We start from the raw sequence: 16,904 nt of genomic DNA on the forward strand, positions 1-16,904 counted from the left end.
TGCTGCTGTGCTGGGACTCTTTCCTCCCCCAAATCTGCACAGTACCTGGCTGAAAAGCCCTGGAGAAGTCCTGGAGAAGGATCTCAGGAAGCAAAATATTAATGAAAGGTTCTTTATTTTTTTAACAAATCAAACAAAGAGCAGAGGTCCTGCTGAACAAACCCTTGGTCAGTAAAGCAGAGATTGTGTTAGAAAAGGGATGACAGTTTGATAAAGAGTAAAACACCACCACTAATAATTACAGAAGTCGTGCTGGGCCTGTACTGAGGGACATCAGAACTGCTCTGCAGTAGAGTTTATTGCTTCTGAAACCATCCAGTGATCAGTTTGCTCAGGGCAGCCTTGAGCTCCTGGTTCCTCAGGCTGTAGATGAGAGGGTTCACTGCTGGAGGCACCACTGAGTACAGAACTGACAGCAACAGATCGAGGGATGGGGAAGAGACAGAGGGAGGCTTCAGGTAGGCAAAGAAGCCAGTGCTGAGAAACAGGGAGACCACAGCCAGGTGAGGGAGGCAGGTGGCAAAGGCTTTGTGGCATCCCTGCTGAGAGGGGATCCTCAGCACTGTCCTGAAGATCTCCACATAGGATACCACAATCAACACGAAACAGACAGATGAAAAAGAGGCAGTAACCAAAAGAAGCCAGAGTTCCCTGAGGTAGGATGTGGAGCAGGAGAGCTTGAGGATCTGGGGGATTTCACAGAAGAACTGCTCCAGAGCATTGCCCTGGCAGAGGGGCAGAGAAAATGTATTGACTGTGTGCAGCAGAGCATGGAGAAAGCCAGAGGCCCAGACAGCTGCTGCCAGGTGGACACAAACTCTGCTGCCCAGGAGGGTCTCATAGTGCAGGGGTCTGCAGATGGAAACGTAGCGATCGTAGCACATGATGGTGAGGAGAAAATACTCAGTGTCCATCAAGAATAATACAAAAAAGACCTGAGCAGCACATCCCAAGTATCAGATGTCCCTGGTGTTCCATAGGGAATTTGCCATGGATTTGGGCACAGTGGTGGAGATGGCACCCACGTCAAGCACAGCAAGGTTGAGGAGGAAGAAGTATATGGGGGTGTGGAGGTGGTGGTGCCAGGCTATGGTGGTGATGATGAGGCCATTGCCCAGCAGGGCAGCCAGGTAGATGGCCAGGAAGAGGCAGAAGTGCAGGAGCTGCAGCTGCCTTTTGGCTGTGAATGGCAGGAGGAGAAAGTGGGTGATGGAGTTGCTGTTGGACGTTCCCTGCCTCTGTCCATGAGGCACTGTCAGAAGAGAAGGAGATAGTGACAAGTCAGAAGAGAAGTCTCTCAGATCAACCAAAACCACTCCCCACAGACCCTCCCCTGTCACACAGACACCTGCTACTTCTTCTCAGGGACCTTCCTTCAGCTCCAAGGCTGGAGCACTGCTTGGTCCTGGATAAGCGTAAAAGGCCAGAGTGGGAGAGCTCCCCATGCAGTATAAGTCACCCTGCTCTGCACCTCACCTGGAGGGTGACCATGCTCCCATGTCACCCTGAGAAGCCACCAGACACTGCTGAGAGCAGAGGGATCCACCACACAGCACTCAGTGTCTCAGGGTCTCAGCATCCCACTTGTAGTCCAGGAGACACTTGGCTCAGTGTCCCCTGGAAGGCAGCACAGCCTGGATGGACACTTCAAGGACACAGCCAAGGTATGACCATGGCAGCTCCTGAAGTCAGCTCATTCCCAGCCTCACAGCCTGCACTGCCCAGAGCTTCACAGGCTGCAGGACAGCTGGGACACCTCATTGCTGTGGCTCCACCTGCACAGAAGATCTCACAGTGTCTGTGCCTGACTGCAGCTGAAGCTTCCATGCCCAGAGAACCATCAGCAGCACAAAGAGCATCTGAGACAGACAAGGAGAGGGACAGACAGACACTCAGGTATGCCTACAGGTGAGGAGTGTAGGCACTTGGTGAGGTTCCCAGTAAAGCTCTGTGTGATGGTTTAAGAGGCTCAGCCCTTGTTCTAAAGGCACAGCTGAGTTTTCCTCCTCACCAGACAGGCCAGAGAGAGTGGAAGAAAAGATTCAGGATAGCAGAGACTGGGTCAGGAATCCCTGGCCTGAACAAAGTCATGAAAAGTCCCCCTGAAAATGTTCTGGAAATGAGCTGGAGCTGAGAGCAACCCTCACCCACACAGCAGCCTCTCCACAGCAAAAGAAACCTGCCTTGCTCTGCCCTGCCTTGCCCTGCCCAGGGTAACTCATTCCAACTACAGTTTCTCCCCAAAGCTGCATGAAGAGCTCCCTGGGCTGCTTGAGACCTGAGCCTGGCAGGCAGCAGAGTCCCTGCCCCAGCTTTAGGAGATGCCTCCAGGAACTGCAGCTGCACTGCCCTGCAACCACAGACTCACCCTGTCAGCAAATGCAGTGACTTCTCCCCCAGTGAGCTCTCAGCATCCTCCCAATCCTGGCCACCTTGAAGCTCTCTCTGCCTTTCTCATTTCCCCGATATGCCCTCAGCCCTGCTGTGCTGTGCAGAGGAGCTGCTCCTGGACAGAGCTCCATCATGCCAAAGAGCCTGGCCCAGCTCAGCAGCAGCAGACCAGCCCAAGGCATTTAAAGGAGCCCTCTGGTGGCTTTGGTGCCAAGTCCATAAACCTCAGAGACTGAGAAGCTGATGAAACCTCTGCAGAAGTGAAAGTCAGTTTCAAACTCTGAAGTTTGTTCTACTGTTAATGGGTCCCAGTGGGAAAGGGTCCCCAGGGTCTGGTCAGAGCAGAAGAAGACAGTGGATGCAAGGGAAGCATCACTGGAGGCACCGAAGCATCTCCAGGCTGTGGTGAGAGCAGAGAACTGAGGCAGTGCTGACAGGTCAGGACAAGCAGCTCAAGGTGGCTCTGCTGCTGAGGAAACTTGGAGGGGTTTCATTGATCCAAAGGGCCAAGCCCTGACCCTCAGCCCCTGGCAAGGCACATCCTGTCCCTCACCTGTGGGTCAAATCTCTGATTCACCCTGTGAAATCATTTTTATCAGATGCTTTGTGCAATTAAAACCTCTCCAATTATCTACAGAAACCTTGGCAATAATGAGAGGTTCAGCAGTATTTAATGAGCCCCATGGAGTATTTGGGGCTGATTACATCATCCTCAGGTACTGCCAGGAGACTCTGCCAAGGTACTGCCAGGAAGCCTCTCAAAAAGTCCAAGTCAGAAGAAAACTCCAAAGTACCTGGAAGCACTGATTGGCCTCACTGAGGCTTGTTACTGACAAAGGCTCCCCAGGGACTCCTTAGAGCAGCTTGTTAGAGGCCAGGATTGCAGGGAGACAAAGGCAAAGTACAGGGGAGAAAAACTTGCCTTTGATCTAGGAAGCAGAAAGCCCTGACCATTGCCCTTGCAGTAGAAGAACCTCACAGCTTCAAAGCCAAGTTTCTCCTCACAGGCCTTGGTGGCAGAGGCAAGTGCCAGAGCCAAGGGCGCAAAGACCTTGGTCCTGTTGGGCCTCTCAGCCTTGCCAGAGCCCTTGGCCATCCCTACTGCATCCTCTCCTACACTGTCCCATGCCTGCTTCTCTTTCCCTTCAGGCTGCTGACACCAATCTTGCTTCCCCTCCCAGCTCTCTCTCTGACATTTCCATCCCTTCCCTGAGCTGTCTCAGCTCTTCCTGCCATTTCCTGACACTTCTGGATGGCCTCATGCATAGCAGCTCTGCCCTTTGTGGGACATTTCTTTGGCCTCATCTCCACTCTGAACCTTCCAAGCTGCACTTTGTGGAGGTTTTGGTCTCTTCCCACTCTCCAGAAGATCTCCATCCTCTCTGAAACCACCCTTCAGCCATATGCACACTGCTAGGGCAGTGCCTGAGCCTCTTTTCAGCTGGCTGAAGCATCCCAGGTCCCTTAGCCTCTCCACAGATATGTCAATCCCCATCCTGTCAGATCTTGTCTGCAGCCTCCTCAGTTCCTCCTTTCTCCATCAGACTTCAGAACCTGACACCCAGACACCAAGCATCCAGATGTGGCCACAGCAGTGCTGAGTCAGTAGAGGACAACTTCTGTGTCTGGGTGGCCACACTCCTCCTGCCACAGCCCAGCTGCAATTGGCCTTCTTGACTGTGTGCAGGGTTTGCTTCATCCCAGGGCATTGGGAATGGTTCCTCCCAGACCCTGTAGTGCCTTTGTGACTGGGCTTGTGTCTGGTTTGGCCCTGGCTTGGGTTTAATGCCCACCAAAGCCACTGTATCACTGTCCTTCTTAGATGGACAGGGGAGAAGGGAAAGATAACAAAAGGCAGTGTAAGATAGAAGGAATTTAACACTAAGGACAGGCACAAGCAATAGACCACACAGGGTGAAGCAGAAAGAGAAGTGAATCTCTACTGCCCAGCATCACATGGGGGTTGGTCTCTCTGAGCTGACCACACATGCCATGGAGCACTCCTTGTGCCACTTCTGGGCAGCTGGCCTGGCTGTGTCCTCTCCCAAGATCTTGTCCCCTCCCCCTTCAGCATACCCTTGGGGCAGGGAAATTTTGGAAAAGCACAGCCTGAGGGCTCAGCTGAGCAGCAGCCAAAATACTGCTGTGTTACCAACACCCAGCCACAGCCCTGCAAAGCACAGCACTAGCAGGATGCACAGAGGAGAATTAACTCCAGCTCAGCCCAAACGCAGTACAATCCCCACCCCTTATTCCTACTTCAAAACCCCAGTGGCTTACCTCAGGTTTCACCTGATGTCTTCTGCTAGAGACTCCAAGTGCTTCATGCTCCCCAGCTGCAATTCAAAGGACATTTTGCACCAGTGGTCCTGTTTGGATAGGCCCAAGTGCTCCTGCACAGCTCTCTCTTGCTTGAACTGTTCAAAGCCTTCTTGTTGCTCCCTGCCCCACTCAAAATGATTATTCTTTCAGGTCACTCGATAGAGAGGGCTCACAAGTTGACTGTATGTGGTGGGTTGAAATTCCATCCCCCAACATTAACTTTGACAGACCAACTTAGTTAGAAGCAAAATGGAAGCTGTGTTTACAAGCAATGGAATGCAATGAGTGTGTGCAAAATATACAGGAGTTACAATATTATACAAATATTTACAATTAGCAAACAACACAGAAACCCCCTGGTCAGAGACCTGATCCACTGCCCCACACCCCCTTTCCCACAAGAGAGAAAGGAGCAGAGAGAAAAGCAATGGTTTAGACTTAACTAAACAACGCAGCCAAGCCAAGGTCAGCCAGAAGCCAATTAGTCTCTGCTGAGCAAAGCAAGCAGAGAGATCAGAAAAGAGCAAGAACTGTTCAGGTGCAGCCTGGTTCATGGCAGATATTTCTCCAATGAATTTGTTTAGAATCATCTTTAGTTTTCCTTTTGGCACCCCAGAGTGATTTATCTCTATTTTTCCACTTTCCTCCTCAAAATCTGTATCTGAATTTTAAAGGCATAGCCTAAAACCACCACAGCAGGTCCAGCTCAGTCTGATTTGTTACCAGTAGCACAGGGAGATAGAGTTCCTGTTGTGTGTGAAAAGAACCTATTGGGGACAACTCTCCGTGTTCCCTGGCTGCAGTGTAGAGGATATTTTGCACTACTGGTGCCATTCAGATAGGCCCAAGTGCCACTGCACAGCTCCCTCCTCTTTGATCTGCTCAAAGCCTTGTTGCTCACTGCTCCACTCACAATGACTCTGCTTTCAGGTTACTCGATAGAGAGGGCTCACAAGCTGACTGCAGCCTGGGACATGCACTCTGCAGAGCCCCACAAGGCCTAGGACAGACTGTGTCTCCTTTTTGTTGGATGGTGGAAACATGGTTGCTATCCAGTTGACCATGTCCATAGGTACATGACAGCATCCAGCCTGCCATTTTCTTGCCAAGAACGGAATTTCCTCTGCAGGTCCTTTGACCTTGCTTTTCTTTATGGCAAATTCAGCCTTCAGAACTATCTGAATAATTTTTTTTCTCCCTTCTCCAACACTTCTTCTGCCCTGTGGCCCCACACACTGATGTCATGGATGTACTGTAGCTGTGCAGCAGCATCAGCCTTCCTAGTGCAGTCTGGATTAGTCCATGACAAATGGAGTTGTGCTTCCGCCCGTGGGGCAGTCGATTCCATGTGTATTGCACACCCCTCCAGGTGACAGCAAACTGTGGCCTGCACTCTGCTGCCAACAGAATTGAGAAGGCAGCATTGGCAATGTTGATCCCCTTCCCAGTCCCAACTGCACCCAGCACATCACAAAGTGGGTATCCTGATCCCAGGGCAGCTGTGGCCTGATCCTCATACAAATGGGATCCCATTGCCATCTCCCAGCACAAGTCTGAGTCTCATCCCAGTACAAAGTGCATCTCCTGAAACCCTGATTCCATCCCAGCACAGACCAGGACCCATCCCTGCAAAGTGATCCCCTGATGCCATCCCAGTTCAGACTGGACCTCCCTCCAGGTACAATCTGAACCTCTCTGAGCTCTCCCAGTACAGACTGGGTCTGCTGTGGTGAAGGCACATTATGCCCAGATACTGAAACTTGTCCCAGCACATGGACAAGTTCCCCCTCCTTTCATGAGGGGTCCAAAAAGGCCCAGGTGGCACAGACCCCTGCACACCCCCGTGGCATGGGATGCTGGTGCCGATACCAAGCATGGCATAATTCCAGCTTCACACCTCCCATAGGCTGCAGCTGGTTGTTTATGAGAGTGCCCATTGGCCACATCCAGCCTCCAGAAACCTCTCAGTATTACCCCAGCTTGTAAATACGTTGCTCTCTTTCACTTGGTTCTCTCTCCTTGCTTGAGACTGAGCTTGTGCCATAGCCTTTGCTACTAAGCCTGCAGCCAGGCAGGTCCATTGAGCCTCAGCCCTGAGAGGATCTCCAGAGGAGAGACCAACAGTGAGAGCCTGAGAAGCTACAGTGTTGCATTGTCAACCTCGCTGGTTGGAAGAGCCTGACGTGCCTTCAAGAGGACTGGACCCCCGAGGGTAAGATCTGCCCAGTTGCTGGGGAAGTGACTTAGCTGAGTCTGGCAGTGCAAACATCTGCCTCAGGCTTAAGGAGCAGACATGAACCACCAAGAGTCTGTGCCCACTCACACAGAGCAGGAGCAGCGCTTAACTATATGCCTGCATGACTCTGCCACTGTGGGAGAGAAGAGGAGTTGCTGCTTCCACTGCTCCGTGTCCTGTGACCCCCAGGGGAATCCAGAGCACCGTTCATGCCCTGTGCTCCAAAGCCAGGACCGCTCTGATAGGGTCCTGCCTGCTCCTTCAAGCCAAACAAAGGGGAAGTTGCCACTTCATGCAGCTGTGCCTCTTCCCTGGGGCTGCCCTCACCGGCCCCAAAGGTCATTGCCATGAGGGCCAACCCTGTCCCAGGACCAGCCCTACCAGCCCAACCAGGCCGACCCCACAGGACCACTCCCTGCTGTCCAGAGGGAGCTGCCTATGTCACAGAATCATAGAATCACATAGAATGTTGTGGTGCTGCCCTGCAGCTCTGTGCTGAGGGCTGTGCACTGAGCAAGGAGCTGAGTCTGCACTTCACAGTATCACCAAGGTTGGAAGAGACCTCAAAGATCATCAAGTCCAACCTGTCACCACAGACCTCATGACTACTAAACCAAGTGCCACATCCAATCCCCTCTTGAACACCTCCAGGAACGGTGACTCCACCACCTCCCTTGGTAGCACATTCCAATGGCTAACAACTCTCACTGTGAAGAACTTTCTCCTCACCTCAAGCCTTAACTTCCCCTGGTGCAGCTTAAGACTGTGTCCTCTTGTTCTGCTGCTGGTTGAGACCAACCCCCTCCTGGCTTCAATCACCTTTCAGGTAGTTGTAGAGAGCAATGAGGTCTTACCTGAGCCTCCTCTTTTCCAGGCTAAACAATCCTAGCTTCCTCAGTCTCTCCTTGTAGGGCTTGTGCTCGAGGCCTCTCCCCAGCCTCATTGCCCTTCTGTGGACATGTCCAAGACTCTCGATGTCCCTCTTAAACTGAGGGGCCCAGAACTGGACACAGTACTCAAGGTGTGGCCTAACCAGTGCTGAGTACAGGGGCAGAATGACTTCCCTGCTCCTGCTGGCCACACTATTCTTGATGCAGGCCAGGATGCCATTGGCCTTCTTGGCCTCAGTTCAAAGCACTTGTGTCTAGCAGCACATTTCTAGTTTCAGACTCTAATGCATTGTAATACCTCTGTCTATAGTTAAGCAGGGCTAACCCTGTCCCAGGACCAGCCCTACCAGCCCTGCCAGGCCGACCCCACAGGACCACTCTCTGCCATCCAGAGAGAGTCGCCTGAGTCCTGTGAAGGGAGCCTGCCAACCAGCTAGCCAACGTTCCATCCTCTCTCTGCTGCCCCAGGAGGGAGAAGGTTGCCTCCACTGTCACCATCCAGACCAGCCCAGGAGCCAGCCCCAGTGACAGCAGCCTGCCAGAACCTAACCTTGCTACAAACAAAGGGCACAGTGTATCTTCCACCTGATTCCCACTCACTGACATTCAGTTCAAAGCACCTGTGTCTAGCAGCACGTATCTAGTTTCAGCCTCTGACACATTGTAATACCTCTGTATAGAGTTAAGCAGCTGCCAGCGTCTCGTCGCCTGAGTTATATTAATAGAAATTAATTCTGTAAATATTCTAATTGAGTCCAAATGATCAATACTGAACCACTTCTGGGATGTATTTCATAATCCTGCACTAGGACATGGATATAAAATAGTGATTCATTGGTTAGTGATAATTTTAATAATTAATGCAAAATATTATTTATATAATTCATATTGCATATTTCTACATTAATAACCTCTTCATCACACCAAGACATTTAATCTCTTGTCCTGAACCTTGGCATTTGGAAGGTGGAATGCCTAACCCCCTCTTGGTGGGCTCATAGAATGGGAAGTGTCTCCCTCTCTTCCCACCCAGTTCCCTGCAGTGGGGGAGTCTTCCTGGGGTCTGAATTGAAAATACCACACCTCACAATACAGACTGGGCCCCTCCCATCCTCTCTACTCAGTCCCCTGCTCTAACACAGTGGAGCTCAACCCCTCCTGCACCTCACGTCTTACAGCTCATCTCCTTCCCAAACCCACTCCTGACCCTGACTCTGCCCCCATTACTCATCTTGGCCCCAGCCTTTACCCTTGACATTTGTCCTTTGATCTTAACCCCAGGCCTCAACCTAGCCCCAACACAATCCCTGCCCCTCAGAGCTGGGCCTCACCTGAACACTGCCCAGCACTCTCAGCAGGACATGAATGAAGGACACTCATTCTAACTGTTAGAAATTTTCCCACTCGTTAGAGTAGCTTTCAGCCATAAAGGAAGGAACCATTGAGCTTGGTGGAGCTGGAAAAGGCCACCCAAGGGGGTCACGTTTGGCCTGACAGTGCCAGGGTTGGTGTATTTCTGTATCCCCTGGTGCCCACTGGTTACCGGCATGGGGGTGAATATGCAAGTGAGGTAGAAGCTGCAGCTGAAGCCCTTGCTGCAGCCTGTGCAAGTGAAGGGCTGTCACTGGTGTGGGTGCAGCAGTGCTGGCTGAGGGTGACCATCTGGGTGATGCCCTTGCCTCAGGCAGCTCAGAGGTGCAGCTGCTTCTGAGTGACAGAGATGTAAGGAGACTCTGTGTGACTTCTTGCAATGGAGGCATCTGACCCCTAACTCCTGTGCTGAGTCCCCTGGCTGTAATGCTGATGGAGATGACACCCCCTGCTACCTAACCACCCCCCTCTGGCCATGCAACTGACCCTTGACCACCTAGAGCTCGGGGGGTTGACCCCCTAAATTCCCAACACAGACAATGACCCTCAAAACCCCACAAGAGGTGACATGTGGTGGAGAGGAGGGTCTGGGGGGATTGAGAGGTGCTCAGGGGTCAGCCAGAGACTGGGGTCTTGCTGCTGTCCCAAAGTTGGGTTCCTTACTCTCTGGGCAGTTCCAGCGGGCAGATTTGCAAACTCTGCTCTTGCCTAGCCCAGAGATTCAGGGCTGATAAAGAGAAGGTATGGCCCCAGTCAGAGAGAAGCAAAGGGCTCAGAGAAGAGGACTGAACTGCAAGGAATAGCTCAGTGTTGACCAGGGTTCTACAGGAGATCAGGCAGGGCTCCTGAAGATAGGAGGTCTTCTGTGGAGACTCAGCTCCTTGCCCAGCAGACAACCAAGAGCACAAATCTGCACAAGTGAGAAGCCTGCAGGCAGCCTCTCCCAGGCCTTGGCTGCTGATTCCTCCTAGTGCCTGCAAGTTCCTCCCATTTGCTGCTCAGAGCTCTGCTGCCTGCAATTCTATTGGCAACTCTACTGCTCTGGTCCCTGGTATCCTCCCTCACCCTGCTCACAGTACCCACCCCACCCACTGAGTGCTCAGCTCTGCCCTGCAAGCATCTCCTGCCACAGGGCTCTGCCCAAGGGTGACTCTGTGCTGTCCACTCCTCAAGAGAAGATGAGAGAAGACCTAAGGAGACAAAGAAGGGGATGTGCACATCCCATTGATACACATGAAGGCTAAAGAGCCTCATTTCAAGGGGTGTTGTTTCCTTCTCTCCTTGATCAAGTCTCTGAGATTACATTTTGGAGGAATTCTGACCCAGCCCCAGAACCAGTGCCTGGGTGAACACTGACTCCAGTTGAAGATACAGATGAGGAGCATGCTGTTAAGGGTGCTGTGTTTTGGATTTGTTACCCAGGCAGTGCTGAGAGCAGACTCTGTCCTCACTGCATGGATCAGCTGGGCAGACACCAGTGGAAACTCTGTGTATGATGTACACCACTTGCCCACTCCTCTCTTCCTCCTCCTTGCAGTAAGGACACTCACCATGGCCCAGGCACAAGCTCCTTGGGACCAGGTACTGCTCAGATCCACTGGAAGTGCTGAAACACCACAGAACAAGGAAGGCAAAGCTCTCGCTTGTTTTCCATGGACATGAAAGGACAGCAAACCTGCCTGGGGCAGGGGCAGCTCTCCTCAGGTGGCTCAACTGCAATCCATGACAGAAGAGAAAATGCAGACTGGATGCAGGGAATCAATGGATCTACTCACCAGGAACCAAATGAAATGAGATTTTACCAACCCAGAGCACAAAGATTGTAACACAACAGCCCAACCAAATTCAGGTTGTTGGTGTAACTTCACCCTGACCAAACCCATAAATAGGTTTTGTATTTGGGATTCCATGGACAGTCCTAAAAACAATCCCCATGCACCCCACAGGACACTGTGCACAGAGACCATGTACATGGATCCTGATATAGGCTGGGCAGGGACTGGTTTGAGAGCAGCCATGAAGAAAAGGCCTTGGGGGTGCTGGTGGATGAGAAGCTCAACAGGCACCAGCAGTGAGCACTTGCAGCCCAGAGAGACAACCAGAGCCTGGGCTGCAGCCTGTAGATCCATGTTGATCAATGACATAGTTTCCAATTGAATCAATCTATAAGAACCCAAAAAGGGAATGGTAATGAAATGTTCACATGGCCTTCATGTCTGTGTGAGGCCATAGAGGTGATGAGAGGTGCAAGCCAAGCATGTGAGAAAGGATGGGAGTGAAAAAGAACCAAGTGCTGCATCCTTGAAACAGATGGAAAAGGCAAGTGGGGAGAAGAGCCCCTGTTCAAATCAAGATGCAACAGGGAGCTGAGTGGGGATAGGCTGTGGGAAAGGGGAATTGCAACATTCACCTGTGCCTGAAGAGGGAGCCACAGGTTCTGCAGGTCTGGGCCCCTTGGCTCCCCTTGCAGCCCTGGTCCTGCTCTCAACTGCTCTGTTAGTTTGTATCTCAGCTCATGGTGCTGGAACCAGCTGGGCCTGCACCACAATATTTGTCACAGGTCTTGAACACCACCACAACAATCAGTTCAGTTTCTGTCTGTGTGATGTCTCTGTAATCATTGGCTGTGATTGGAAATTCTCTGTGCCAATACCTCCTCACCAGGATGTGTCTTTGCTCACATGTTGTATGGTTAGCTACACCCTACACCCATTGGAAAGAATTTCACTGCAACCCAACAACTCCTGCAGCACCCTGATTCCATCAGCCTGCTACAACCACCAGGAGAAGCAGGACAAAAGACTCTGCCCAGAGTCCACCATGACACTGAAGAAATCCATTGAGTGCTAAAAGTAATCAAGAGGAATGAAGAACACTGCTGGTGGGAAGTGCTGTTTGGTTGGTGTCCAGCAGCAGCTGGGACACTGCCCCTGGTGTCACAGCCACTGTGATTTTTCTGCCTGCTCTGCTCTGTGCTTGCTACTCAACATTGGTTTGTAGTTAGAGTTAGGAGGATGGCCAAGCAAGTCACACTGCTGCAGACATTTCCCATCATCAGTGTTTCCTGTGTGCTTTGTGTCACTGAATGGCATTGAAGAAGACTTTGGAGGCCAAGGAACCACCACATTTCCTTCCCATTCTGATTGGATGATGACATTCTCAGTTGAGAGGCACAGAGACAAGAGGCAACCTCACAGCCACTCTCTGGCTGAGAGAAATATACTCAAGTCACAGAGCAGATTGTGCTGGCACAGTCCCAGTGTCACTGGAAACCTACTCAAGACCTGATGGGATTCCCCCTCCCCCCTTGCCTAGGTCGTGAACTAGCCCAGAGTAAGCCAGGTGTAGATCAGGACAGACAGAAATAGAGCACTGAGAGGTGTCCTTGGTGTGCTGCACCCTCACTCTCTCAGCCTTGCACTGCTCTTCCTATGGCTTGGGTGTTTGTCACCTCCTGCCAGCTCAGTGCATCTGTGCTTGGATCACAGCCAACAGGGAGGTGATAGAAAACTCTGGAGGTCAAAACCTTCAGGGTCTGTGCAAGTGGCAGAAGATCCCAGGATGATTCAGCATCCAAGGTTCACCTGATCAGAGAAACACCTGATGAAAGTCAATGATCTCCACCTCTAAAAACAGTGACCCTAAAGTCAGAGTCTTGGAGCTCTCCTGGGTCACAGCAGCTTTGTCCAGCATCTCCCCCAGTATGACATCTCTCAGGCACAACCTGCACCAAGGGCCAGCACCAAGTCAGACTACTCCAGGTTCAGTTCTCATCCTCTGAGAATGTTGAAGCTTTGTGAGGGTTTGCCCTGAGCTCCAGCAGAAAGGAACTGAACTCCAGGGCAGCCTCTCTGCCAGCTACCTCACCACCTCTCTGTGTCTTTGGACAGACACCTTTGCTGTCACCAGGGTCAAGGTTTCTATCTTACACTGGACCCAGCCAGCTCTGTCTCTGTGTCTGCGTGCTTTGTGGTTGCATCCAGGCACAGCCATGGAAATAGATTTGAATTCAGGATCCCTTGCAGTCAGTCAGGGTCAGCCTTGTCCTTATCCACTCTGTCATTAGGTGGCTGAAAAAAATAAATAATAAAGGAGCTTTGTGATGAGCACTTTGAAATCCTGAAGAAAACTGCAAAGACACAAATAGCTCTTAGGACACTTGGGGATCATTGCCTGAGCCTCACACACTGAGAGGAGACTGAAGGAATCTGCTCAAGAAGTCAGAAGCATAACAATACAAATATTAATTGGCCTCACTGAGGGCCATTAGCAACAAAGCCTCCCAAGGGCTGTCAGAGAAGCTCAATGGAGGCTATGATTGAAGGCAGACAAAGGCAAAGTGCAGCTGAACAAACCCTGGCCTTGGTTTATGAAACAGGGAGGCCAAGCTCTGACCCTCAGGCCATGGAAAGGCAGATCCTGAGAGCCTCCAACTAAAACTTCCTCTCAGCAGCCATGGTGGCAGAAGCTGCTGCCAGAAGGAAGAGGATCAAGACCTTGTTCCTGTTGAGACTTTCAGCCCTGCCAGAGCCCTTGGCCATCCCTCCTGCAGGCTGTGCTACACTGTCCCATGCCTGCAGCTTTTTCCCTTCAGGCTGTTGACATCCATCTGGCTTCCCCATCCAGCTCTCTCCCTGACATTTCCACAACTTCACTCAGGGCTCTCCACTCTTGCTGCCTGTTCCTTGACACACAAAGGATCTCCAGACTCCTTCTGGGTCACCACTTGCACCACAGCTCTACACTTTGAGTGACATTTCTTTCTCCTGGCCTCCACTCTGAACCTTTAAGTTGCACTTTCTGAAGGCTTCCTTCTGTGTCCACAACCAAGAAAAGCTCCATCACCTGACACCCCCCTTCAAGCAGGTGCGCATCACCCCTGAGCCTTCACTTCACCAGGCTAAAGAAGCTCAGCAGCCTCAGGTTCTATATGGAGACTCCAAACTCCATCCAGGCAGATCTCCTAGGGAGGTTCTGCAGTATCTCTCCATTCCTCCAGACTAAGGAACTCCACAGCCAGACACCAACATTGCAGATGTGGTCACAGCAGTGCTGAGTGCATGGGGAAGACAACCTCTGTGTCTGGGTGGCCACACTCCTGCTACCACAGCCCAGCTGCACTTGGCCTTCTACACTCTGCTGAGGCTCTGCTTCATCCCAGGCCAGTGCCCAGGCTTTTCTGCCTGGGCACTGAGCAGAGTCTCCATCTCCAAAGCAACAGCCAAGGCACCTCCCTGCTGCTGTCTCTCAGCATGGCAGGCACAAGGGATGGCACATTCCCCAGCCCAGCCCTGGGCCTGCTGCTGGCCAATGATACAAAGGGATTGGAGTTTGCAGTGACCTCACACTCACCTCCTGACTATGTGCCTCCTCCTGCCCTAGGAGCTTCTCAGCCATCCCTGATGTCCCAATGCTGGCACAAGGCCTCAGCCTGCATGTGGCCTGGCAGCTCACAGGCACAAGAAACCTTTCCCTGGCCTTCCACGGCAGGTCCCTGCTGCTGCCTCTCAGCTTCTCCAGCAGCCACAGCCAAGCCCTGTCCCTGCTGCTGTCCCATCAGGCCCTCAGGTGGCAGGGAGGTGACAACCCAGCTCCAAAGCTCTTCCTGCAGGGGCCGCCAGGTGCTTAGGGACAGGGAGTCACATAAGTCCCTTGCCCTCCACATGCCTTCTGTTGGCCTGCTGGCAACTCTGGCAGCTGGGATCCCCAAAGCATAGAGGCCAGGGAAGAGTCAGGGGCTGCCCTCTCAGCTGCTGCAGCAAGAAGTGACCTCCCAGTCCCTTTCCTGCCCTCTCCCTGCTGCTGCCCTCTCAGCTACTGAGCCATCAGTGACCTCCCAGCCCTGCCCAGCCTTGTGGCTGTTGCTGTGCAGGAGGTCCTGAGGCACAGCTGAGCTGCCCATGGCATTGCCACTCACCTGCTCCTGGTGTCCATGAGCTTCTAAGCCACAGGCCACCTCCTACTCCTCTTCTTCTGGCAGCTCCCAGCCCCTGCCCTGTGCCAGGTGCAAGGATCAGTCAGGGGTGGGAGGGGATGCAGATGAGGGTCAGAGCACAGGAAGTCTGAACTGGGAGCCTCACCTTGAATACCTCTAGGAAGAGGCCTCAATCACCTCCCTGGGCCACCCATTCCAGTGTTCTGCCCCCCTCATAATGAAGGAGTTCTTCCTCATATCCAATTTGAATTTATTTTTCTCTAGTTTGATGCCATTGCCTCTCATCCTGTCCCTGCAGGCCTCTGCAAACAGTCTCTCTCCATCCTTCTTGTATCCCTATTCAGGTACTAGAAGGCTGCTATTAGGTCTCCCCAGAGCCTCCTCTTCTCCAGGCTGAACACCCCCAGTTCCCTCAGCCTGTCCTCACAGCAGAGCTGCTGCAAGCCCGTGATCATTTCTGTGGCCTTCCTGTGGATGCTCTCCATCAGCTCCATGTTCTTCCTGTGTTGAGGGCTTCAGGGGAGGTCTTACCAGAGCAAAGAGGCAGGATCCTCTCTCTCCATTTCAGGCCATGCTGCTTAGCATACAGCCCAGGCTCCCATTGGCCTTCTGGGATGCAAGCTCACACTGCCTGCTCCTGGCCAGCTTCTCCCCCCCCAGCACCCCCAAGACCTTCTCCTCAGGGCTGCTTTCTATCACCTCCTCTCCCAGCCTGTATTGATAGTGAGGATTGCTCCAGCCCAGCTGCAGGATCCTGCTCTTGCTCTTGTTGAACCTCATGAGGGTTACCTGGGCACCACCTCTCCAGCTTGTCCAGGTGCCTCTGGATGCCATCCTGCCCCTCTGGCATCTCAACAGCACCATCAGCTTGGTGCCATCTGCACACTTGCTGATGGTGTCTCCATCCCTCTGTCTATAGCACTGATAAAAATATCAAACAGGACAGGGTGGGATGAGTGGAATCAATTTGTACTGGGACAAGGCCTGCACTGTACTTGGAGATGTTAAAGGGACCCAGTCTGAACTGGGAGATGGCCCAGACTGGACTCTGGTGTGATTAGGGTATGGAGTTGTGACTGTGACAGGGCCCAGCTAGTGGTGGGAGGGTATTAAGGACCCCAATATGTACTGGGATGAGTCCCAGACTGTACTGGGATTTGGCCAGGGCACTCAGGTTGTACTGGGATGGTTCCCAGTCTGCCTGGGAGGGGGTAAATGGGTTCAGTTTGTACAGGGAGGGGTCCTAATCTGGTCCTGGCAAGGCTTCAGGTGGTGCAGCTTTTCCCAGGGGCAGGCACAGTCTGTACTGGGAAGGAGTCCTGATATCTGGTTTGCACTGGCAGGGAAGGAGTTGGTAGTGAGAGGGAGCCAGGGCTCCAACTTTGCCCTGGGATGAGACACTGTATGTACTGGCAGGAGATCAGGAGATGCAGTTTGTACTGTGAGGAAGCCCAGACTGTACTGGGTAGGACCAGACTACACATGAGGCAATATTTGAAGGGATGCAGAAAGTATTGGGAAGGGACAAAGATGATCCGGTTTGAGCTGGAATCTGTTAAAAGGATGAACTTTGTAATATATGGGGACAATAACATAGCTTATACTGGAAATGGGTCAGGACCCAGGCTGCAGTTCTAGAGGATAGTAGGATCCAGTTTGTACTGGGATGAGGCCACATCTGTACTGGGAGGGGTTAAAGGAACCATGGTTAGACTGAGTCTATACTGGAAGGGAGTCAGGGTATCCAGTTTGGACTCCA

General features: G+C 52.2%; 1 protein-coding gene and 1 pseudogene across 1 annotated transcript in view; one reads left to right on the forward strand and one right to left on the reverse strand.

Annotated features, from left to right (window-relative positions):
• Positions 1 to 16,904, forward strand: part of LOC137456910 (zinc finger protein 585A-like) — a 269,157-nt gene that overhangs the window by 166,489 nt on the left and 85,764 nt on the right. The gene's annotated exons all lie outside the window — the stretch shown is intronic.
• On the reverse strand, positions 145 to 15,995 carry LOC137456902 (olfactory receptor 14A16-like; annotated as a pseudogene).

The sequence above is a fragment of the Melanerpes formicivorus genome, unplaced genomic scaffold, assembly GCF_026170545.1.
Source record: "Melanerpes formicivorus ecotype bairdi unplaced genomic scaffold, bMelFor1.0.p_v2 SCAF_142, whole genome shotgun sequence".
Lineage (NCBI taxonomy): Eukaryota > Metazoa > Chordata > Aves > Piciformes > Picidae > Melanerpes > Melanerpes formicivorus.